Source organism: Phascolarctos cinereus, unplaced genomic scaffold (assembly GCF_003287225.1).
Source record: "Phascolarctos cinereus isolate Bilbo 61053 unplaced genomic scaffold, phaCin_HiC Scaffold_4;HRSCAF=312, whole genome shotgun sequence".
Taxonomy (NCBI): Eukaryota; Metazoa; Chordata; class Mammalia; order Diprotodontia; family Phascolarctidae; genus Phascolarctos; species Phascolarctos cinereus.
The window spans coordinates 126,334,476-126,361,397 of NW_027555847.1; the positions used below are offsets into that span (position 1 = coordinate 126,334,476).

The 26,922-nt window shown below is 38.9% G+C and overlaps 1 long non-coding RNA gene across 1 annotated transcript; it reads left to right on the plus strand.

Annotated features, from left to right (window-relative positions):
- Positions 1 to 17,724: 17,724 nt before the first annotated feature.
- LOC110221575 (uncharacterized) lies at positions 17,725 to 26,229 on the plus strand. The gene is made up of 4 exons (XR_002328177.2): positions 17,725 to 17,905; positions 23,131 to 23,225; positions 25,295 to 25,471; positions 25,946 to 26,229. It is a non-coding gene; the product is annotated as an uncharacterized LOC110221575 (long non-coding RNA).
- Positions 26,230 to 26,922: the final 693 nt, after the last annotated feature.

Genomic DNA, 26,922 nt, shown 5'->3' on the forward strand with positions numbered 1-26,922 from the left:
TCTTAAAGAGATCGTATTCGTTAAACTTGTTCTGCGTGGTGCCTAGCACAAATGCCATGGACACAAATGCTATATGCTAATTATTATTTCTTGATTATTTTTACTTCTTAATTCATTTGAACTTGGTCTGAGTCGAGAACCCTTTGAGCTAAGGCTGCCAGCTTGGGGAGTAGACCAATTTCCAAAATTCATAGTTAATATGCAATGGATTTTCATCTAGTTAGTAATATGGATGCCCCTTTTGCCAAATCCTTTCATTTTGCTTCAGCAGCTCCAGTTTCAGCCCAGGGGTAAGAGAGAGTGCTCTATTGCAGGGAATAACACTGGCAGGGATCCATGCTGTGTAGATTGTAATTTTAGACCAATACCTGTAGATCACTGGTTTTCCAGTTTTTTGTAGTTGTGGAACCCTTCTACATTTTTAAGTCTCTGCAGGTCTAGTTCCAGCACTAATATGGTGCTATGGTGGAGCCTGGAGTTGATTTTAAAAAAAAAACACACACAATGACCATTGTTTCTTTCAGGGAACCCCAGAGTGGCATCTTGTAGAATCCTGGGATTCTCAACAATAACAAAATTTATAAACTACTAGACCTGAGCACTTTCAAGGGTATAGTTATGCAATCTTAGAGTCAATTCAGTTCAATTTATAAAGCTTTTATTAAGCACTTACCACGTGTGAGGGGCACTGCATTAGGCCCTGGAGTTAAAAAAAAACACAAATAAATAATCCTCTACTTTCCTTTCATTCTGGGGGTATTTAATATGTATTATAGTAAGTAAATACAGAATATAAACATTATAATTTCAAGAAGAAGAAAGTGACAAAAGGTGAGGGGTAAAGAAAGACATGGGTTGCAGGTGGCACCCTTGAACTATGTGCTTTAAAGGAAGATAGGAAGAGGTAAGGAGATAGTATATTTTAGACATAGGAGACACTCTTTGCAATGCGTGGAGGCCAAAGGGGGAGTGGCGTGTATTGGCAAGCAGCTGGCAGGCTAGTTTCATTAGAATGGAAAGTATATGAAGAACAATAAAATGAAACAAGATTGGCAAGGTTGGTGGAAGCCAGATTATGAAGGGATTTAAATGCCAGGCTGGGGACTTTAGATTTTATCAGAGAGGATCTATGGAACCAATTGAAAATAAAGATTTCTGAGTAGGGGGTTAATATGGTCACATCTGTGTTTTAGGGATATTAATTTGACAGCTTTTTGGAGGCTGGATTGAAGGAGAGAATGAATGAAGAAGAAGCAAGGAAAGCATTTAGGAAGCTATTACAACAGTCTACAGCAGAGGCAATGAGGGGCTGAACTAGAGTAAAGGCTATGGAAGTGAAAGAAGACATTCAAGAGTTGTTCTGATGTTATGATAGATAAGAGTTGCTGGATGATTGTGTTAGAAACAGTGACAATAAAAATGACAATTAAAAGTGTGAATCTGGGTGACTGGAAGGATAGTGGCACCAGCAATAGAAATGAGGAAGTTTGGAGAAGAGATAGGTTTGGAGGGAAATAAAACTACTTCCATTTAAAACATAGGAAACTTGAGGTACCTGTGATGCACCAATGTCCCTTGGAATAGTACTGTACCATGACATGGATATGGTTTAAAGCACCTTGTAGTCACAGGCTTCCATAGACCGTGTGTGCTGGCACCGGGGTCTCCCTCATGTGAGGGTTACCACTGGTCCTTGTTCCCCTGAAGAGAAATGGTGTCTGTGCCAGAGCATTCCATTCTAAGGCAGCATTGTACCTTCTACCCACACACCTTTGCAAGAGGGTTCTATGTCTAGAACATTCTCCTTCCTCACCTGCACCTTATCAAGTTGTCTCCTTCCTTTCAAAGCACAGTTCAGATGGCACCTTAAATCAAAGTGTCAGTTTGTAAATGGTGTCATCTAGAATCCTGGGGAGACTGGGAAGTTCTAATGATAATGCTTGGACCAGATTGTGGCAGCATTGAAAAACCACTTACCAGGGCGGAGCCAAGATGGCAGAGTGAAAGCAGCAACTTGCTTGAGCTCTCCCCCAAACCCCTCCAAATACCTATAAAAAATGGCTCTAAACAAATTCTAAGGCAGCAGAACCCACAAAAAGACAGAGTGAAACAAATTTCCAGCCCAAGACAACCTGGAGGATTGATCAGAAAGGTGTATCGCGCCAGGCTGGGAGCACAGGGCACCTCGGTGTGGGCACATAGGCTGCAGTGAACCTGGAGCAGGCCTCAGAGGACTGAATCACAGGCAGCTGTGGCAGTTTCCAGACCCCCTCAATCCACGAATGCCAAAGACAACTTAGAAGGTCAGTGGGAAAGTCTGTTTCTGCGGTGCTGAGAGAGGAAGGCAGGGTCTCAGTTCCAGTTCCCCTAGAATGCAGGGGGCGGGGCAGCTGCTTCCCAAGCTTCCGGCCCACAGACTGAGGGGGAATCAAATGGCTGATCAGAGGGGGATCGCAGGGATCTCACTGCTGGTGCTGAGGCAGGAATCTCTTGCTTTGCCCGCGCTTGGACCTAGGTCACAGTTCTGGGCGGGGGTCCTGGAGTAAGGAGGAGCACTGGCACATTGGAGCTTATAGTGGCTGTGTACAGGAAACCTTCTTCACAGTTGCAGGACAGAAAGGAGTACTTGTGGTCACTAATAGACCACAGCACAGGCCAGGAAAGGAGTAAACACCTCACCCCTTATCATACCACCTTGCAAGAACTGAAAATTTACAGGTCCCTACAAGTATCTCTGAAAACAGCTATATAAACCCCTGAAGCTTGGGACAGTACATTCTCCGCATTGGAAGCAGACTCTTACCTTAACAAACAGTTTAAAACTCAAGTAATTGGCTGGGATCATGAGCAAGCAGCACAAAAAGAGTCAGACTATATTATCTTACTTTGGTGACAAAGAAGATCAAAATATACAACCAGAAGAAGACAACAAAGTCAGAGCTCCTACATCCAAAGCCTCCAAGAAAAATATGAATCAGTCCCAGGCCTTGGAAGAGCTCAAAAGGGATTCTGAGAAGCAAGTAAGAGAAGTAGAGGGAAAACTGGGAAGAGAAATGAGAGTGATGCAAGAAAATCATGAAAAACAAGTCAGCAGCTTGCTAAAGGAGACCCAAAAAAATACTGAAGAAAATAACACCTTAAAAAATAGCCTAACCCAAATGGCAAAAGGAGTCCAAAAAGCCAATGAGGAGAAGAATGCCCTAAAAAGAAAAATTGGCCAAATGGAAAAGGAAGTCCAAAAACTTACTGAAGAAAATACTTCCTTAAAAATTAGAATGGAGCAATTGGAGGCTAGTGACTTTATGAGAAATCAAGACACTGTAAAACAAATCCAGAAGAATGAAAAAATAAAAGATAATGTGAAATATCTCATTGGAGAAACAACTGACCTGGAAAATAGATCCAGGAGAGAGAATTTAAAAATTATTGGACTATCTGAAAGCCATGATCAAAAAAAGAGCCTAGACATCATCTTTCAAGAAATTATCAAGGAAAACTGCCCTGATATAGTAGAACCAGAGGGCAAAATAGAAATGGAAAGAATCCACCAATCACCTCCTGAAAGAGATCCCCAAAGGAAAACTCCTAGGAATAGTATAGCCAAATTCCAGAGTTCCCAGGTCAAGGAGAAAATATTACAAGCTGCCAGAAAGAAACAATTCAAGTGCTGTGGAAACACAATCAGGATAACACAAGATTTAGCAGCTTCTACATTAAAGGACCACAGGGCATGGAATATAATATTCCGGAGGGCAAAGGAGATAGGATTACAACCAAGAATCACCTATCCAGCAAAACTGAGTATAATCCTTCAAGGGAAAAATGGTCATTCAGTGAAATAGAGGACTTTCAAGCATTCCTGATGAAAAGACCAGAGCTGAGTAGAAAATTTGACTGTCAAATACAAGACTCAAGTGGAACATGAAGAGGTAAACAGGAAAGAGAAATCATAAGAGACTTATTAAGGCTGAACTGTTTACATTCCTGCATGGAAAGATGATATTTATAACTCATGAGACCTTTGTCAGTATTAGGGTAGTTAGAGGAAAAAAATTATATGTATGTATAGGTAGATAGATAGACAGACAGATAGATAGATAGATAGATAGATAGATAGATAGATACATAGATACATAGATACATAGATACATAGATACATAGAGGGTACAAGGTGAGTTGAAGATTAAGGGGTCATATCTGGAGAATAAAATTAAGGGATGAGAGAGGATTATATTCGGAGAAGAAGAAAGAGGTAGAATGGGGTAAATTATCTCACAAAAAAAAAAACAGAAAAGAAAATGCTCTTACAGTGGAGGGCAAATGGGGGAAGGTGAGAGGGAATGAGTGAATCAGATTGTGGCAACAATCCCAGGCGTACTTGGCCCACACTCTATACTCACCTATGCTCATAGATTCTGCTCAATGTTGCAGACTCTCAGAGTGAGGAAAGCTCAGCCCATACCTGAACATCCTCTCTACAATGCTTCCCAAGAAATAGATGGTGGGGTCTCAGTTTGAAGACCTCTAATAATGATGAACTCATACTTCACATTGTAGCCTATTCCACATTTGAATAGAGCTTACTGTTAATAATAATGCTGTTTTTGGTTTTCAGTCATTTTTGACTCTTTGTGACCCTATTCAGGGTTTTCTTGGCAAAGACACTGGAGTGGTTTACCATTTCCTTCTCCAGCTCATTTTAAGATGAGGAAATTGAGGCAAATAGAGTTAAGTGACTTGCCCAGGGTCACGTGGCTAGTAAGTATCTGAGGCCAGAATTGAACTCAGGTCTTCCTGACTCCAAGTCCAGCACTCTATGCACTATGGCCCCCCATACCTGCCCTCTTAATAATAATAGTTGGTGTTTTATAGTGTTTTAAGGTTTACAAAGGACTTTAATACAGTGTCTTACTTTATGTTCACCATAATGCTATGTAATAGAACCAAGCAGTATAATTATTAAATTATTATGATTATTAAGCCCCCTTCCCCCAATTTTACAGCTGTAGAAACTGAGACACACAGAAGTTCAATGACTGTCTGTGGCTGTTACACGACCAATAAGTGTTGGAGGCAAGATTCAGACACAGGCTGGTCTCTCCTGCCTTCAAACCCAGTACTCCTTCCACTATGCTGCCTCTCAAAGAAGCTTTTCCTTGCATCAGGTGGCAATCTGCCTCTCTAAAATTTTTGCCCCTTATTCCTTCTGAGCCAAGAAAAATAAGTCTAATCTCAAAAGTCAAGGTTTGGCAATAACTCATCGTTATCTCCAGATTCTTACTTTTGACAAAACAAAAAGCATACATAGCCTGGGTAGTTTCCCTTTCTCTTCTTTTCTTTTCTTTTCTTTTTGCAAAGAGGAGACAAAACTCTACTTTCAAATGGCATAGTAATGTACTTAGAAAATCCTCCAAAAGTCAGCAAAAATACTGGAATTATTATTAGATACAGCAAAGTAGCAGGACATAATATTAGCCCACAAACATTATTAGCATTTCTACATAGGAGATGAAGAAATAATAATAAAAGAAACTATTAAAAACTAAAAAAAAACCCAACACAATATTCAGGAGTTAACTTACCAAGACACTAAAGATTTATATGAAAAAAGTGTAAAACACTATAGAATTTAAAATGACAGTTAAATAATTGAAGATATATTCACTGTTAATGGTTAGGCTGTGTCAATATAACAAAAAGTCAAAACCAACTAAGTTAACTTAAAGATGTAATGCTGTAACTTGCCTGGATAGTTTCACAAAATCATTTTACCCTATCCCAAAAAGGCTTAAAGTCTAATGACAAACTGGATTTCTGTCATCTCAAGAGCAGTCCAAATACAGAGAGCCTTATTACCTATATGGTCACAGGGGATATATTTTTCAACCATAGCAATTTTCCAAGACCATTCACCAAGTTAATTACAGAGGAGGTACAATATGCCTTGGTGGAGAGGGTTACCTACACTAGTGAAATTACAAATCTTTGAAGTTCTGAAGTAGGTTTTACTTTCTGCCTAATTCTAAAGCCAGCTTTTTAGAAGGTCACCAGCCTACTTCTGGGTTTCTAAAGTCACTAACTGGTGTTTTTGTCCAAAGCTCTAAAATGTAAATTTTAAAAGTGGGAACCCCTGACAGAGTAATAAAAATAGCTTGCATTAGAGCAATTCAGATTGTTGAGGTTTTAAACTCATCTCCAAGGTGACTTGAATAAATATCAATGTTATTTCTTCTATTTTAGGTTCAACTTAAGGCTTTGAGGTGAAAAGCCAACCTAAATGTACAATTTACAGGTCTGTTATTAAGGACCAAACATTTCTCTGGGGCTTAATGCTATTTGCAATCACAATAACCCCAGGAGGTCGATTCTCCCAAGGAGAAACTAACTAACTTCATTAGGAAGTGATCAGCTCCTTCCTACTTTCCTTGGGAACAGTCTTAATGGCAATGCCATAATGTCTGCCTGAGTTTCAAATGTGGGACACCAAACATTTCTTTGACCTTTTGCCACTCATTCATTTTTAGATGATTTAAAAAGAAAGCCCATTGTATCTCTTTATAAAATATTAGCCTAAGCTGTGGCTATATTTTTTCTACATGACAATATATAGCTTAGTGTGGCCTTACTATAGACCTATAGGATGAAAAAAATTAGCCAAATACTTTTTTTAAAAGTATTTTTTAAAACTTTTTTAAAAGAGAGGGAGAAGAATTCAATGAAAATATTTACTTAAAATTGTGAATATGACCACAGTACTGTTATCTCAAAATCAGCTGTACCATCTTATGGTAAAAAGTATGGTAGAATGAAGGAGTAATATTTTTAAATAATCAGCCAACAGTTCATAATTCATCTTTATTCATCTTATAATATCTCTTATAAACCTTGGAACAAAATTTCAAATTTTAACTTTGGAAAGATGGGAAAGCTCTATCTAGTTATTCCCTTTTCAGACAACGAAAATGAAAAAAACAAAAAACAAAAGCCTAGGGACATAACTCTAAGTTTTCAAAGTATGACTTTTTAAAGACATTCTTCAAATACTAAGAAGGGCAGCGATGACAAGCATAGTTCTAGACAAATATAGTTCCCACAATATCCCTTGTTTGTTCATTCAAGTTTTTATTAAGCGCCTACTATATGCGAAATGTTCATAGTCTTAGGCCTAAGGAGAATCCAAAAAAAAAAACTCAAACAGAATTCCCATCCTTTAAGAGGTTAGTGGAGGAGAAGACACAAGAAACATTTAAATAACAATGACCAACAGTAAATTATTAAATGCTAAAGAGTGCTATAAATAATAAATTGTATAGAAATTTTTAAAAAGTTGAAGACAAATGTGGTCTAGAGCTTTCTCTGAATGAGAAAGCAGAAATTGAGCAGGACATTGAAAGATGGGTAGAATTTAGATTGGTGGAAGGGTGAGGGAAATTCACTCCAGGCAGGGGAAACAGCATTAGGAAAGGCTTGTAGTTAGCTGTGAGCATGGTGTTTTCAGGATACAAGAGAAGCTTTATGTTGGGGAGTAGTGAGAAAAAAGGCTGGATGGGTAAAATGAGAGCATACAATGGAAGATTTCCAATGCCTTGTACAAAGTGGACACTTGATTTTGTTGCTGTTCAGTCGTTTCAGAGTCTTCGTGACCCCATTTGGGGTTTTCTTGGCAAAGATATTAGAGTGGTTAGCCATTTCCTTCTCTGGCTCATTTTACAGATGAGGAAACTGAGGTAAACAGATTGAAGTGACTTGCCGAGGGTCACACAGCTAGTAAATGTCTGAGGCTAGATTTGAACTCAGGAAGGTGAGTCTTCCTGACCCCAGGCCCAGGGTTCTATCCAGTGTGCTACTTAGATGCCCTGAGCATTTGGTAATATTTGTTCAATGTAATAGTTACCAAATTGAATAGTTCAGACTCTTTTGGAGTTAATGGTGTTTATGATCAGGAGAGTGACACAATAATGACAGTGGTAATTTATGAAAATTAATCTAGCTGTGGTATAGGGGACAGACTATAGTGGGAAGGAGATCAAATAGAAGCCTATCAAAATGTTCACAGTTTAAAGTGATGAATGCCTAGAATAATGTGGTGGCCATGAGAATGGGAGAGGAAAGCACAAATGGGATGGAAAAAAGACATCAAAAGCCTTGACAATTAATAATATAGGATATGAGAGAAAAGGAAGCTACATGGCACAATGGATAGAGTGCCAGGCCTGGAGTCAGGAAGGCCTGAGTTCAAATCTGGCCTCAGACACTTACTAGCTGTGTGACCCTGGGCAAGTCACTTTACCCTGTTTGCCTCAGTTTCCTCACCTGTAAAATAAGCTGGAGAAGGAAATGGCAAACCACTCCAGTATCTTAGCCAAGAAAACCCTCAATGGGGCCACAAAGAGTTGGACATGACTGAAATAACTAAACAACAAAATAAGAGAAAAAAGAAGAGTTAAAGGTAAGTGAGATTTCTAGCCTGAATGAATGAGAAAAGGGTGGTGCCTTTGACAGAAATAGCAAGATAGGAAGAAAAAAGCTGTTTGCTTTTGTGGGGAGCAGGAGAAGATGATTAACTTAATTTTGTATACATTGAGATTATTTCAGGCTATCCAAATGTCCTAACAACCTCCAGTGGTTCCCTATCACCTATAAAGTCCAACTTGTTTGCTTGACCTGGTGCTTGAGGTTCTCCATAATCTGGCTTCACTTCCAATTCTATTCAATACTTTCCCCCTTGAGTACTGGGTACTGAAGGCAAACTGGTTTACATGACATCCTAAAAGTATGTCCCAAACATTCTCACCTACTTGTACCTTTGTTTATGATTTTTTTTCTCCTAAACCTGTAACACCCACACCTACCATCTCCATCCATCGGTGGCCTATTCATCCTTCAGGAACTAACTCAAGTCTATCACTTCCATGGAGACTTCCCTGATGCCCCCAGATGGAAGTAATCCCTCCCTCCTCCAATCTAAGCTTATAGCCCATTGTACTTCTCTCATGCACTTATCACATTTTAATTTGTATTATATTTATTGAGAGAGGCAGTGTTGCGTAATGGGTAGAGAACTGACTTTGAAGTCAGGAAGATCTGTGATCAAATTCCACCTCTGACACATACTATGTGCCTTTGAGCATGTCACTTAGTGTCTCAGCACTGTAGGCAACTTTCTAAGATTATAAATTGCAGAGAAAGTGCCAACCTACATTGGCAGAGGAAATTTCCTTGCTCTGGAGTTCTCTGTATCAGTGAAACACAGGTCCAGTCTTGATACTATTATATTTATTTATGTGTGAATATGTGTGTGTGTGTGTGTCTTTTCACCCCCACTGAGTTGTGTCTTGAAAGCAGAAACAATAATTTATTTATCCCTGAAGCTCCCCCAGTGTTTAGCACATAGTAGGTGCTATTTTTTAAAATGTCTCAAAGATACTTGTAGACATGGGATTGAAGCTCAAGTAAGATTTTGATACTGATATAGGAAATTCAAGGATTTTCAACAGGGAGGGCATCATTTTATAAAGGAAAACTGCCCTTTCCTTAAGCCCTTTCTGTCACAGAGGCAATAGGAAACCACTGAAAATTTTTGAGCAGAGGAGAGATACAAAATCTATGGCCTAGAAAGATTATCTTGGCTGTTGTATAAAAGGTGCATTAAAGAGGGGACATATTGGAAGCAAAAAGGGCCTAAACTGGGTGAGTGATGGTGGAAAGAGCAAGAAAGGGATGTTTAAGAGATGTAGTAGAGGGATAGTGGATAGAATTTGTCCATTGATTGGCTGTGAGGGTGTGACTCTGAGGTTTAAAAGGCAGATGACCTGGAAGATGGTAATGTCCTCCACTCTATTAGAGAACTTTGGAGGAGGACAATATGTAAGAAGAAAGGCAACTTCAGTCTTAAACACACTTAATTTAAGATGCCAGTGGGATATTCAAGTGAAGATTTAAACAGGTAAGCCAGAACCAAATTCCTGGAGGAGATTAGGGCTGGATGTGTAAATTTGGGAATCATCTACTGAGTGGTTGTAATTATCTTTGTAGAATTGATAATTGAACCCACAAGAGAAGATGAAACTATCAAGCCAGAGAGCGTAGAAATAAGAGAAAAGTGCTGGCTACTGTCCTTGGGAACAACTAACTTTAAGGGGTGGGAAATGAATGGTGACCCACCAAAGGAGACTGAGGAAGGACCAGTGTCATAGAAGCTAAGGAAATGTAGTGTATCTGCAAGGATGGCTTGGTCAGTAATGTCAAAAGCTACTAGAAGGTCAAGGAAGATAAGTATTAATATAAGCTGAACAATTAAGCAACTGAGTCATCACTGGTAACATTTGAGAGAGTGATTTTAGTTCCTTCCTCTTCATCTCATTCCTAACTGGTTAGCTCCCTTCTAATCCTTCACTACTGTCTCCAAGAAAGTTGGCTTTCTTGTTTTCTAAAGCCAACCCCTCTACCTGTGCCCTAAAGATTCTACTTCCCCAGATTTCCTACTTATCCTCTTTCTAGAGAATCTTCAATCTGTCTCTCTCCACTGACTTCTTCCCGTCTGCTGTTAAATATGTTCAGGGTTCCCCTATTTTGGAAAAAAAAATCTGTTCACCCTAGCTGCTGTCTAATTTTTTTCTTCTCCTCTTACTTCAGACTTCTCAAACATCCACGTGCCTCTACTTTCTCAACATTCACTCGTTCTTTAATCCCTTGCAATCTGGCTTCTGTCACCCCTACTCTCATGAAGCCAAACTTGCACTTCCTATGGCCTCTTTTGACCATATGCAATGGCCTTTCCTCAGTTATTATCTTCTTGACCTCACTGTGGCACAGAAGTTGTGGAAAGCATGAAGTTACTAAGAAATGAATAAAAGAAAGGCTTAGTAGGAGACAGGACCCAGCTGAAATTCTAAAACCTGAATTTCAGAGAAAGGGAATGCTGGGTCACAGTCCATAGAGCCATGACCTCTGGAGATCTGGATTGTACCTCAAACACTGCATGGTAAAGCAACCTTGGGTAAGTCACTTAACCTCTCTGAGGCCTCAGCTTTCTCATCTGTAAAAATGGATACACCTCTGGATTGTTCTACCTTCCCCAAAAGGTTGTTACAAGGATAAAATAATATGATGCACATTAAAGTGCTGTAAAAACTGGAAAGTGCTATATAAAGACAGGTTAGTAGTTATTATTTTAACTAGTATTAGAGGCAGCATGTCATAATAGATAGAAAGTTGGTCTGGAAGTCTGGAATAACAGGGGGATCATACTGTTTGTATGACTCTGGGTGAGTCATTTAACCTCTTATTACCCTCCCAAAACTCTCTGACTCTAAGTTTCAGAATAGTTGCTGATCTGCTTTGGTAGATAGGTTTTCTTAGCAGGAGTTCCCTTCTACCACTTAAATCACAGGTGCAAATCAAAAGCCAGATTACTCGTATTATCATTGTGGTGCGACAAGTTTGAGGAATTCTATGTCTTTCTCTAGCAGCACTCCAAGGCTTTGGACCTTGGGCAAAGAGATTAAACTCTCTAGAGTTGTAGGGTAGAACCCAGGATAGCACAAACTCAAAGGGGAAAGAGATTCTATAGTGTAAGGATACAGTAGGGTAGGACTGAAGTAACTGGCCTTAAAGCTATTGAATGGAATGAAGTGAAGATAGAAAAGGGCTAAGAGAAGTCATCAAGTAATCAGGGTTAAGCCATTAGAGGTCTTTTTGGAATCGGAGAGCAGCAATTTTGGTTTCTAAGATACTAGTAGAGGTGATAAAAAGAAATTCATTCCTATTCAATTCCCATGCAAACACCAACCACTGCTTAGAAACCTAAACCCACTTGTACCAGCTGCCCAGGTTTCATAGTGTCATTGCTATCTTTCACCCACTCCCTCCTGGCATTCCCTCCCCCTGTGCCTACTCTGCACCTGTTCCCTGTTGCTATCTGGTTCATTCTTGCTATCTAATTCCATTTCTTTTCCCATTTTCTATAAAAGGTAAGGGTCTCAGGTAGTCTCACTCCCAAGAACTCAGCATGCACAAAATCTTAAACCCTAATGAGGAAAGAATCAAGGAAAAAGTCTCTGGCTCTGAGGGGCAAAAGGAAAGCGAGAGAGGAAAAAATAGGATAGACATTCTATGTAACTTATTTCTAAGATGCGGACATCCCTCTAAAGACATACTTCTACACCTGGGGACATAACTCAGAGCATACTTTGCTATGAGACCACCTATATCCTTCCTCCCCTACCTTTCAGTAAGTTCTTATGACCCACATTCTACCGTGAAATGCCCATCTTTGGAGATTTCTTCACTGTGCTCACCGATCCTTGCCTTTTGAACAGTGTTACTCTTATGTGCCCTCTTACCCCTGGAACACCTATTCTTCACTCTAGAACATAAAGTCCAGGCACTTTTCTACATATTATAACAGCCCATTTTCACTCTTGGATGAGCTGCTTCACTAGTAAAATACATACACACACACTCGCACTCACACTCCTGGACACACCAGCTTTCTATCCACTCAAGGACGTCTTAGAGGTTAGAATTTCCTGAAAAGAATTTAAGAATTTTAATTACTATCATTATTGGGATGAGAAAGCAGGTTCAGAATGTGGAGTTCAAAAAATATGAAACAGAATACTAGGTCTCCTCTCCAAACAGCAAGATCATTTTTTCTTCTCTTTCCTCCTGTACATACCATTAAAAGATGACTGGTTTGAGAATCAGCAGTTAAACCCCTGAATGGAGGTCCATTTGCCTAAATATCAGGATCTTTTGCCCAAGAAGAGATATTCCTTTTCAAATCCGTGAGAGGAATGGGGGAGGGGGAGAGACATTGGCAGCTCGAGGGGGTTGGCTTAGTTAAAGAATACATTAGGCATTCTCTCTCAGCTTGCTGCCTTCTGTCTAATGCATTTCCCTCCTACTGTTTTGTTTGTATTGGAAACAGAGAAAGTTAAAGTGGTCCTCCTAAAGCTTCACCTTCTCTTAATGGAAGCAAGATGAAAAGATATTTAGAGCAGTCCTCTGCTCCATCAGGAGCAGGTCAGTGACTTGGAGAAACTCAGACCCAATGGAACAATAACATCTTCCTTTAGGGGATATAACATTGCATTCTGACAGGATTGGGTCTGAGGAGCATGGCATTCTCCCAATGGACCTCCCAATGGCAACTGAGTGGCACCCCCCAAGACAAGAAGCACTTTTGTCATATTCATAAAACCGCCACCAAAAATGCAAGGCTTTGTTGTTGATTCGGGAGAGAACATTGGCAAGTTTAGGAGGCAAGTCAACAAGTCATTATTCAGTACCTGCTATGAACCCTACACTGTGATAAATCAAAATTGGTATGGATCAAAATGAGAATCTATAGGCTGAATCAAGGCTCTGTGAAGCTAGAGAGAAGGCCATAAAAGTTGGAGTAGTTTGCAAAAGTGTAAAGGAAGTTTGAGTCGACTGTGTCTTTGTGGGACAGAAAAGAACAGCTTGGGTTACAATGAATATGCATAATGGCACCCCATTTTAGGACTTGCTCTCTAGGCTTTCAGTTTTAGAATGAGAATAATACTGTTCCCCATAATGGAAGAGTGATCTGTCCCTCAGTATAACCTAATTCATTGTATAGGTGTCTTTTTCATTATTTTTAATTGTATATGAAATTTCAGCATGAAATGCATGCAAATGTGTCCATATGCCATTGTCAAAATAAATATATATGTGTAGTAGTATATGACAGATTACTAGGATAGTACTGTGCACATTTGCACAAAGTTGAGCATTCACGTGGTTGTAAAGTTGAGTGTGGATAAGGGAGTTAGTTGTCTGTCTGTAGGAGCATTTGTAAAGGCATATGAGAGTAGGTGAAGAGTGAAGGACAAAGAAGGAGGTGTCAGGCATACATATTCTCCTAATCATTATACTAAAAATAAGCTGTGGCAGAACACAAGGCCACCAAAACCTTCACAAAACATCTGCATCTCACAATCAAACATCTTATGTGCAACAAGCAAAAGGAATCAGAAAATTGACACATACATTAACTCTCAATATTTCTAATGTCACCTCTGCTGTGACTGTCAACTAAAAACATCGTTCCCCTGCCCCTCCTACTTCTCTTGGTCTCAGTGGTGGAATTTGTACAACCTAGAGCCAGAAGAGATCTGATGGATTAGAGCGTCTAGACCATCCCCCTCATTTCACAAGAAACTGAGAACCAGGGAGATTAAGTGATATGCCCAAAGTCACCCAGGCATTAAGGAAAAGAGCCCACTGGAATCACTGGGTAGGGGAGGGAAAGTACACAGCATTCTTAATCTCCTGCATGCCTAATATATATTTGGAAAGGCCAGATTTCCCTGCTGCATTTCAGAGTCCTTTGAAATGTATGATTTGGAATCAGATGACCCGGTCTGTCTCCTTCCTACCTGTATGACCTTGGACAAATCACTTCACCTTTGAGGGCAGATTATCTTATCTGTAAAATGAGAAGCCTGGACTAAATGATCTCTACGATACCTTCTAGCACTAAATTTTATGATCTATTTTTAAATGAGCCAAGAACTCTCATCTTTATAAGGGAGATTTGAGAACAAGAGCAGTGCCCAGAATCCTTATTTTACTTCATGCACCATGACAGAGTCTAGGACAGGGGTGGGGAATCTGGGGCAGCAAGGCCACATGGGGCCCTCTAAGTCCTCAAGTGCGGCCTTTTGACAGAGTCCAAGTTTTCCAGAACAAATGCTTTTATTAAGGGGATTTGTTCTGTGAAGTTTGGATTCAGCAAAGGGCTGCACTTGAGGACCTAGAGGGCCCCATGTGGCCTCAGGGCTGCAGGATTCCCACCCCTGGTCCAGGAGCCTTGTTTCCCTGATGTAGACTGAAGCCATGGGAACCATAGTAAAGGCTTCTGCAAAATCAGATCCCCACTCCAAATTGGAACTTAGATATTACATTTCCAGAGTATTCACTAAGAGTTCAACCAGAAAACAACCGAATCCTTGCATCCTATTGCAACACAATTCACTGGTACTAAATGGTTAGGGACATGAAGATCAAAAGTTAACACAGCTTACAGACTACACAGCCTGTGTCCCTGTCACTCACCTCAATGATGTTTGGAAATTAGGTTCAAATCCCAGCTCTGCTACTTAATACCTACATGATCTTGTACAAGTCAGTTAATCTATTTGGAACTGGACTTATGTGCCAATATGAGCAATATGACTCCACATAAATCAAGGACTTGCCCTAGGTCCTGCTCCTTGGTTTGCAGGGCGCCTCATCACGAAGAGCTATAGCATGATAATAAGAAAATTCACTAGACTTGAAGTCAGAAGACCTGGGTTCAAGTCCTGAATCTGCCATTTGACCGCTATGGGATGATGGGCAAATATTATCACTTCTCTGACCCTCATTTTCCTCATCTGCAAAATGAGGCCAATAGTACTTGCAGTAGCAATCTCATAAGCATGTTATGAGGAAAGAGATTTGCATGCCTTAAACCACTATAAAAATATAAGCTGTTAGTATTATGAGAAGTGTTATAGTCTGAATGACCCTGAAGTAACCCTGAGGAAATGGCCCACACGAAGCAGTCGATCTGGTCTCCAAATGGTTGATTCATTACATCATTATGATGAAAGGAATCACTAGATCAATTATTTGCATTCTAGTTATTTCACTCATATCTCTGACCAAACAGAATTAGCCTAGTAAATAAAACCTATTTCTCAGTGTTCAATATGAACCTGGTTAAATCAGCATGCTGTTACATAGCTGGCCATTGATAGACTTGGCACCACAATGAGAAGGTGAACATGAGAGTAATTACTGGTGGCCACAAGTGATTCAGATTCAGAATGGTAAGGAGTTATAGCAATAGACAGTAACAGATGAAGGCATTTGATTCCAGCAAAGAAAATTGAGGAAATAAAAAGATCAGCCGGGAATACGTCAGTCAATATTAACACTCCTCAGAATGGAAGAAGCTGCAGCGTTTCTTTAAAAACAAAATAATAAAGGGGCAAGGCTATTCTTTTTTTGTAAAAGAGTACAAAGAGCAAAAAAATACCCAACATGGTTAAGTGAAGACATTGATCAAAAATCTCTTGATAAAGAAAATCCTAGATTTGAAGGGGAAAAAGAGAGGAAACCTGCAAGGCAGCCCTAACAACTACCATGATCTTAGCTTGCATTGAGAGATGTAGTGTCTAGACTGAGACTGGTGATAGCCAAGTTGACCAGGTCAGACCACCACTAGAATGTGATATTTGCGTCTGGCCACCACATTTTAGAAAGGACATTGATAAGCTATAATGGGTCCAGGGGATAATAACCAGAATAACGAAGAAACTGGAGTCCATATTGGGAGCCAATACTACTTGGCCTCCCAATATGTGTTCAAAGAGCACCAGGTTTGGTGTAAGGGAACGTAAGTTAAAATCCTGGTTCAACTGTGCTGTAAGAAATGATGAGGGGCAGCTAGGTGGTACAGTGGATAGAGCACCGGCCCTGAAGTCAGGAGTACCAGAATTCAAATCCAGCCTCAGACCAAACACTTGACACACTTACTAGCTGTGTGACCCTGGGCAAGTCACTTAACCCCAATTGCCTAAAAAACAAAAAACAACAAAAAACAACAATAAAAAAAGAAATGATGAGCTGGTTGATCTTAGAAAAACATGAAAAGACTTCCATGAAATAATCAAAAGTGAAGTGAACAAAACCAAGAGAACATTGAATACAGTAACAGCAATATTGTTCAAAAACTAATTGTGAACAACCAAGTTATTCTGAATACTATACATACTCAAATCAAGTATAAGGGACCTATGAAGGAAGATGTTATCTACCTCCAGAGAAAGAACTGATAAATAGAAGTACACAAAGTATGGGTTTACAAATATTTATAAGTCTGCATCAAATGATGTTCTTCCCTACTGCAGGGTAGGAATGGAGGGAGGAAGACAGTTCAGAACTTAAAATGTAACAAAAATAATTTTTAAAATTTTAATTCTGGCTCAAAATGGTCACAGTAGTCATAGAATCCTAAAATTTAAAGCTACAAGGGATTTAGCTATTATTTTTACAAATGGGCAAACTGAAGATCAGGAAGGAGACTTGCCCAAAACCACACTACTAGGCAGAATTAGAACTCAGATCCTCTGGTTCCAAGTCCAGTGCTCTTCCTATTACTACAGGCTTCTTCCAAATTTATGATTCTATGACCCAAGGAAATTATTTTCTTTCCTTGGGCTTCAATTTCCTCATATGTATGTATATGTATGTATATAGACAGAAATAGATATATGGCTATAATATAACAATAATATTATATATATATATATATATATATAAAATTATCTTAGGATCATTCTATATTATGTAGATATCACATATACATATATATATATATATATATATATATATATACACATATATTCTTATGATATGCTAGAGCTATTATTATTCCTATTATGTGGATGTGGAAACTGAACCTGCCCAAGGTCAAGAGCTAGTAAGTGTCTGAGACCAGACTTGAACTTCCTGTCTCCAGACCCAGTGTTTTAACCATTGTGCAACCCAGTTGCCCCTAGCTACCATTACAATAGTAGGTCATAAGGTAATAGTAGGTCAACAGTAGGTCATCATAATAATGACCTTTAAACACATTCATGGAGTACAATCTATGTAATTTATTGGATATCGGGAATATGTAAAGTGAATAAAGTACAGTCTGTGACATTGAGGCCCTTGCATGCTGATGAAAATAACACGTATGAAAAAATTAATCACAATACCAGATAGTATATTCTCAGTACCAAGTCAGCGGCATAGACAGAAAATGCTCTAGGAGCTCAAAGAAGAGAGTGATCACTAAGAGCAGCTATCATCAGGGAAGGCTTCCTGGGGGAGACAATTCAAAGTGAGCTTTGAAGGTTGAGTAAGACTTAGATTATGGTTAAGAATTCTAGGCAAGGGGATGGTGTGAACAAAGGAGTGCAGGAAGAAGAAAGGAAGCCCTCATATGTTCTGACTACACCTAGGATGCCAGGCCAAATAGGTAGATGCTTTGGGTAGAAGAACAGTTGGGGATTAAGGCTAGAAAAGTAGGGTAAACCACATCCTGTGAGGTCTTAAAAAGGCAGGCTGAGGAATTTTAGGTTAACCTGTAGGTAGTAGGAAATCAGGGAGGTTTTTTAGCAGTAGAGTGACATGATCACAGTTGTGCTATAGGAAGATTATTCTTACAACTTGTCTGGGATGGATCCAGATGAAAGAGACTAATGGGAGAAAAACCAATTAGAAGTCTACTAAAAAATTCAAAGTCTGTCTGGAATAGGATGATGAAAGTACAGTCTAAAGTGGGGGGATCTGGGAATGGAAAGGAAAAGACAGAAGTGAAAGCTATTTTGAAGGAATAATTGATCAATTCAGTGACACCTTCTTAGTCCTCATCCTCTTTTGTCTCTCTACAGCTTTTAACACTGCTGACCACACCTGCCAAGTGGACAACACTATAGTTTTAGATAGCTGAAGTCAATCTGTTGGGCAATCAGCCACCTTCACCAAGGGATTAAAGGAGCTCCCTCTCCCCAAATCTCCCTCACTCTCTCCTCATGGATACACTCTCATCCCTTGGCTTCCATGATATTTTCCTTTTGTTGAGTCTCCTTGGCTGAGTCATCATCCATCTTCTGTCCTCTAGATTCTATCCTGGATTTTCTTCTCTTCTGTTACCACACTTTCTCCATTAATGGTATTGTCTATTCCGCTGAGTTTAATTATCATGTCTACCCAGATGACTCCCACATCTATATATCCACCTCTCTCCTCTCTTCAAAAGTCCAGTCCCATATCACCAAATGCCTGCTGGTTATTTCCCACAGGGAGCATATGCAATGTCTTCAACTATTTGAAGATTTCTTATGTCCGCTGTTGTTGTTGTTTGTCCTTCCTTCTCAAAGAGGATCATGGCATCAGGAAGGTGGTGCCATGACTTGCAAGTGAATGTGTGCTGCTTGGGCCCAAAAACCCAAATTTCAATGAAAGTTTCAAAGAAGCAGAATACATGCTCAATGTCAGGGTTCAACGTCAGGAAAATCTACCTATTAAAGCACTCCCAAAGTAGATTAGGAAACAATAACAATGCTGGCATTACCTATCTCTCAGGGCTGTTATGAAGTATCTCACTGTCTCACAAAGCAATGTATTCTCTGTCTCTGAAGGTTGTCAAAAGGAAGTTAGATGTCTACCTATCAAGGGCAATTGTAGAAGGGATGCTATAGAGAAGGGTGCTCCTCTTGTGGTATTGATTGGACTGGATGACCTTTGAGGTCCTTTCCCACTTGGAGAATCTGTGAAGCACATGTTGCAGCTGATAGGGGATGGAGAGACACATTAAATTAGGAAAATATAATTTAATGCTAGAATAAAATATGAAAGAGACTATAGGAAAGGAAGAAGATGCCAATGATTTGGGGAAAACCAGGTAATAAATTGGATTGGGCATGAAACCAGTGAGGACTGCAGGATGTATCAAATAGCAAATTCTTTTCTTATAAATATGTCCTTCATAAGAGAAAAATAAAGGTACCAGAAAAGCAATTAATTGATCCCTGGAAATAGATATGGTGACATAGGAAATTCTTCATGGAGCATGTCTTGGCATCTAGGGAATAATATAATTTCAAGAGAGGAATATAATTTCTTGGTGCATCTACTGAGACACTTAAAACTGTTTCTTATAAACAATTCAGAATTTGAGGGCAGCTGGTGGTACAATGGATAGAGCGCTGGGTTTGGAGTCAGGAAGACTCATCTTCATGAATTCAAGTCCAACCTCATACACTTAATATCTGTGTGACCTTGGGCAAGTCACCTTACCATTTGCCTCAGTTCCTCTTCTGTAAAAAGAGCTAGAGAAGTAAATGGAAAACCTCTCTAGTATCTCTGCCAAGAGAACCCCAAATGGGGTCACAAAGAGACAAGACTAAAATGATTCGACAACAATGGTGGTACAGTAGATAGAGCACTGAGCTTGGAGTCAAGAAGACCTGAGTTCAAATCTGGCCTCAGGCACTTACTGCTGTATGACTTTGGGTGAATCACTTAAATTCTGTTTGCCTCAGTTTCTTCAACCATAAAATGGGAATAATAATAGCACCTACTTCCTAAGGTTGTCATAAGGATAAAATGAGATATTTGTAGAGTGCTTAGCACATTGCCTGGCACATAGTAGGAGACGTAAAATTGCTATCTATCATCACTATCATCATCATAATTATTAAAAAGCACTGAGGCTCTAAGATTATAATGGAATACAAAGTCCAACAAACAGATAGCAGGGTACAATCTTTTAAGAAGGGTGATGTGATGGTGACAAACGTATTCCTGCAGCTCTAAATTAAGTCATAAAACTTTTATTAACAGATAACATTTGTAAATACCTAGAAGACTAAAAGATCACTAGCAATAAGCAGCAGATTTATTAAGAACAAATCCTTCTAGACCAATTGAATAGCTCTCTGCTTTTGACAGAATTACAGAGTGAGATGATGAGTAAAACAGAAGAAATTTCCATGAGAAGACAATTACACCTTTAAACCCCCGCAAACTACTTTGAGCTTCCCCAGACAGTCTCCCAATTCCCTCAGACTGTTAACATACAACAAACACAACCATATCCCTTTCAAGTGCTTTTCATTTCAATTATATCCCATCAAGAAACTGATCGGGAGTTACTCGCCTCATCTACAAACCCATATGACAATGATTTGCAACTGACAACTCATTTATTTAACAAACATATTAAATTCATGTTGTGTGATAGTCCTGGGGGATGAGATGAAAAATATAGATGAGATTTGGTCTCTGCCTTTGTGGAACTTTTAGGCTAGTAGAAGGATACTACATAGTCACAGATAACTATAATCCACAGTGTTACAGAATAAATTCACTGACTGGGTACAAGACAAAAATCCGTAGAAAATCTGCCTACACTCATGCCTCCACTTCCTCTCCTCTCACTCATTCCTCAGCCCTTTACAATCTAGCTGCTGACACAGTTACTCAACTGAAACCATTCTCTCCAAAGTTACCAGTGATCTCTTAACTGCCAAATCTAACAGCCCTTTCTCAATGCTCATCCTTCTTGACTTCTTTGCAGCATTTGAAATTGTTAAACACCAACTCTTCCTGGATGCTATTTCTTATCTAAATTTTCATGACACTAATTCACTGCTGGTTCTCCTCCTACCTATCTGACTGTTTCTTCTCTGTTTCCTTTGCTGGTTTATCATTCTTCTCTTTGACACACCCCTTAACTGTCCCCAAGGTTCTATTCTAGTCCCTCTTCTCTTCCCCCCTTACACTCAATAACCTAATCACCTCCCATTGGTTTAACTGTCATCTCTGCACAGATGACTCATAGGTCTATTTTATCAGCCCCATTCTCCCCTCTGAGCTTTATTTCAAAAGACATCTCAAACTCAACATGTTCAAACATTATCTTTCCCACCAATCACTCCCCCTGCCTGCCGTGCAAACTTCCCCATATCTGTCAAAGATAACACATCCTTCCAGGCTTCCATGTTTATAACATTGGTATTATCCTTAATTCCTCACTCTTCCTTTCCAGTTGCCAAATCTTGCCAGTTCTACCTCCACAACATCTTTCACATCCAACCCCCCTCTCTACTCACACATCTACTGTTTCAGCTCAGACCCTCAATCACTTCTCCCCTCAATTATTGCAATAGATTCTCCTTTGGTCTCCTTGCTACAAGTATCTCCCCCTCAATCCATCCTCTCACTGCTGCCAAAGTGATTTTCCTTAGGTACAGATCTAACCATGTCAGTCTCCTACTAAATCAACTCCATTGACTTTTTATTGCCTCTAAGTTGGAATATTAAATACTCTGTTTAGCTTTTTAAAAAATAAAGGTTATTAATATCTTTTGTTTTGACATCACCTAAATGTTCCCCTGTATCCTTCCTCCTCCCAGAGAACAATCTCTTATAACAAAGAATTAACAAAAAAAAACAGAAAGAAAAAGAGGAGGAAGAAGAGAAAAAAAATCAACAAAACTCAGAAAAACCTCAAAAAAGATCTGATGACATATGCAGTGTTCCATACCCAAGGATCCCCCTTCCTCAGCAAGGGAGTGAGGAAAAGTGTCTTCTCACATTTCTTCTTTGGGGCCTAGCCTGTCCTTTATCATTTAGAATATTCAAGTTAGATTGTTTTGTTGTGGTTATTCTTTCCATTTACATCGTTGTAGTCATTGTATGTATCATTTTCTTGGCTCTGTTTATGTCATATTACATCAGATTTTGTAAGTCATTCCATAATTCTCTGTATTCATAATGCTAATTTTTGTTACAGCACAGTTTTCTATTACATTCATGGACCACAATTTGTTTAGCCATTCCCCAATCGATGTAAATCTACTTCATTTCCAATTCTTTGCTACCAAAAAAAAAAAAAACCAAACAAACCATGCTGCTATAAATATTTTGGTATACATGACAATTTTTTTTGATCAATGACCTTCTTGGGAAATATGCCTAGTAGTAGGATCTCTGGATCAAAGAGTACGTACATACTGGCCACCGTATCTGCATAATTCCAAATTGCTTTCCTGAATGATTGTACTAGTTGAACAGTTAGCTCCACCAACAACATGTTAGTTTATGCCTCCACAACCCCTCCAACCTTGACTCTGTGACTTTGTGCCATCTTTGCCAACTTGCTGTATGTCAGATAAAACATCAGGATTGCCTTGATTTATATTTCTCATATTATTAGTGACATGAAGTGTTCTTTCATATGGTTGTTACTAATTTACAATTCTTCTTTTGGAAACTATTCATATTTTTGACCACTTCTATATTGGGGAATGCACATAAGGCTTACATATTTCTGTTAGTTATCTATATATCTTGGTTGCCAAACTCCCATTGATAAAGATATTTGATACAAATCCTTGTGCAAAAGCTTTTCAATTTCATGTAATCAAAATGGTCTATTTTATCTTTCGTAATTGTCTATATCCTTTGTTTGGTTAAGAATTCATCTCCTACTTAGAGCTGTGAGAGAGATAATGATCTGTTTCTCTTTTAATTTTAATTTTAATTTTTTATGTTTAGGTTTGAATTTATCATGGAATGTGATATAAGATGTTATCCTAAGCCTAAATTTCTACTAGAATGATTTCCACTTTCCCCAGAAGTTCCTTCAAGAGGTGAGCTGTTATCTTAAGCAATTTATATTTGGAGGTTTATTAAACCTGGGTTATTAAATCCCATATTTCAGATTCTCCTTTGTATAGTCTGTCCCACTGCTCTGATTTTCTATTTTTAAACTAATATCAAATGGTTATGTTGACTACTGCTTTATAATCTAGCTTGAGGTCTGGAAATGATATTCCCACTTCATTACTTCCTTTTTTCTTTGTTTCCTCTGATATTCTAGATCTTTTGTTCCTCTAAATGAATCTTATTATTTTATCAAGTCCTGTTAAGTATTCCTTTGGTAGTTTGATTGGTACAACATTAAAACTGTAAATTAGCTTGGATAGGACTGTGATTTTTATTACATTGGCAAGGCCTGCCATGAGCACTGAATATTGCTCCAATTTATTTAAATTGTTCTTTATTTCTTTAAGGACCATTTTGTAATTGAATCTATAGAAGTATTGAGTTACTTTGATAGATTGATTCCCAAATATTTTATACATTTTGTAGTTACTTTGAATAGGATTTCCCTTTCTATTTTTATCTCTTGGATTTGGTAATAATATAGAAATGCTATTGATGTTTGTGGGTGCAATCTGATGGATGAGAGGTGGAACCTAGGAATTTCATTAATTTTCATTTCTCTAATTAGTGGTGGTTTGGAGCATTTTTTTTTCCATATGATTGTTGATAGCCTAGATTTCTTCCTTGGAAAACTGCCTATTCATATCCTTTGAGCATTTATCAATTGGGGAATGGCTCTTAATATTATAAATTTGAATCAGTTCCTTATATATCATGAAAATGAGACCTTTACCAAAGAAACTTGTGAGTGATAGTGAGGTCAAGGATATAATCCTACCTGAATGTTGCTGTGGTAAAGTAAAGTAATAGGTCATGGAAGATAATAAGAATCAGGAACTGGGAGGCTAGAGTGTTTGAAGGAATATCAACACTTATGTTGAAGCCCCCTAGTATAAGGGCAAGAGTTAAGGTGAAGAAAAAGACTGAGTCCAGTACTAAACTCCTTGAAAAAGAAGGAAAGATGAACTAGGAGTTTGTAGATAACTGCTGCTAGGATCTGGATTGGGTAAACTATATGGATAGAAAGAATATCAAAAGAGGAGAGGTTCAAGGCAAGCATGTAAAGGTTTTGACTTCTCAGCATATCTCTGATTTCCAAAGTCTGTTCCTTTTCTCTCTGGAACTCTCCCCAAGAGAGTCTGGAACTATATATGTCCTCTCTTCAAAGCAGGAAGAAAGAAAAATGTCTCTTCTTTCCCCAGCTCTCATGATAACTTTACCTCTAATGCTGGCACAAAGTAGTCATTATTTTCTCCCCTAATAAGGAGAACCTTAGGCATAGGTCCCATGCTTGAAGTCAGGTTTACAAATTCAATTTATTTCCTTTTTAATCCTTTGTATTTAATTTTATGCATTTAAAAATAATTCTGAAAAGGAAGGAAGGGGAAGAAGCAGGAAGGAAGGGAGGAGAGGAAGAAGAAAAGAAAGGGAAGGGAAGGGAAGATTTATTTAAAAGAAAGATTTATTAAGTGCCTACTATGTGCCAGGCACTGTGCTAAACACTTTATAAATATTATCTCAGTTAATCCTCACAACAATACTGAGGCTTTTTCAGATTGCTAAAGGGGTCTATCACAAACACACACACACAAAAGATTAAGAAGCCCTGCCCTTGAATTCAGGCTAAATTCAGGCTCATTAGCAAGTTATTAGGCCCTGTAAGAATGTAGCTTTCTCCTTGCCTGAGGCTTAGCCTCTGACTTGTTCCTGGGACAATACCAATAACTCCTTATTTTATCAGAGGTCACTATGGACAAAGTGTTAAGAGGGCTCGGATTCTCTCATTCTACCCTTCTCCCTTACATACATACCCACTTGACAGTTAAATGAACTTTTTTTCCCAGGCAGTGTGTTCTTAACTCTGAAAATTCTTCCCAACCTCTGCTCTCTCCTGGCTAGAAGTCAATACTGTGTGGCATTTGTCAAAAGCATTTTTTTAACTATTCTCTAGTATACAAATCTATTTTAATCCTACAGTATTTTATTTTTGCAGACTGTTTCATCAGTGAACGAGCTGCTTGTTCCAGTAACATAACCTTCATCCAGCCGACTATTTGATGTTTTGTAGAATGAGCAAATTTTTTTGACATAGAAGAGTAATGAAAGATCCTTCCTTCTTCCCTTCCTTCTGAAGGAGGAAAATCTTGAAACCAGAAGGAGAATGGAAAAGGTAGATGGTTGGTTTAACGGTAATTAAACCTAAAAATCATTTTCCAAACCTTGGGGAAAACATGGTTGGTAGAGCAGCAGGGAATTTTGAAGAAATATCACATGGTAGAACTCTAGAGAGTACTGTCTGATTTTTGTATTTTGATTTTCATGGATTCAATTATTGTCTGAAAACAGTTTCTACAATTGGTGCTCATAGGGCAACAATTGTCAAAATCTGTTTTCTTTAATCCCCCTCACAGTACTCTGATTTGTTGCTGGCGGCTCTTTGGTGTGAAAGTCCTGTTTGGCTGCTCCCTGCATTTTGCAGACATCAGATTTTGGGGCTTTATTTTGTTTTGCTTTTAAGATTTGTGAGAAGCAGGGACCAGCAGCAAAAAAAAAAAAAAAGGAGTTTGTTTAAAATAAGGAAGTGATTAGGAGAGAAATCAGAATTGGAAATAGTTAATATTGGTGGGTTGACTTTTTTCCACAGAGGAAGGAAAAGAAATGAAGATACACATGGGAGGAAGAAAAATGGAGACAGGCACGCCAAAAGCTGAAGCCATAGAGAGATTTCTTGGAAGGAAGTAACAGGAAGAAGGATAGAAACAGTCACCTGGGCGGTGATAAACAGAATTGAGGAATCTTTTTGTTTGTTTTAAAAGATGTTCTGACGCAGTGAACCATAAAACCAAAGAGTGAAAAGATTGCTGGAAGACTGGAAATACTTTTTTTAAAAATGTTAAGATACTTCAGTCAGCAGAGAGCCAGGAACATTTTAAGGTAATAAGATCAAAATGTGAGTGATGGATTCAGGTGACAGTACGGGGGCGTTAGTCCTTATACCCAAATGTGTCTTCTAATCACTAACTACAGTTCCATACTTTGTGTTCTAATCCACAGGACCAACATAAAATCAAAGGATCTGGGAAAGCCACTCTTAGAATGGCATGGAACCTGGGTGAATTAAATCTGTAGGGTCCTAGTCTCATGAGACCTTAATACTTCAACTCATCTGTTGTCCTACCAGTCATGTGGCCATTCTTGTCAGAATACACACTCAATAGCTGTGAAGAAAATGCCACAGGTCTGCACTATTATTCATTCACTTGCTTATTCACTAAATCATTGATTCATTCCCAAAATATTCGAGTATCTTCTACATACAAGACATTGGGATAACCTCTTTCAGTGATACGAAGATGAATAAGACCTGTTCTTTGCCCCCAAGGAACACACAGACTAGTTGGGGAGGTAAGAAGTACTAAAGGTGTAACTAACATAGAGTGAAAGAGATTTTGTCTCTGACAACATGAGAGTGTGGCTTACCTTTGGGGCTTACTTCCTTCATGTGGCTACCACCATCATCATTTTTCAGCTCAAGATTCTTTCCATCAGCCCACAGCCACACTCCTTCAGTACAGTTGCTACCCCTAGGCTTCCATCATTGGCCTCTCCCAGGCCCACCTT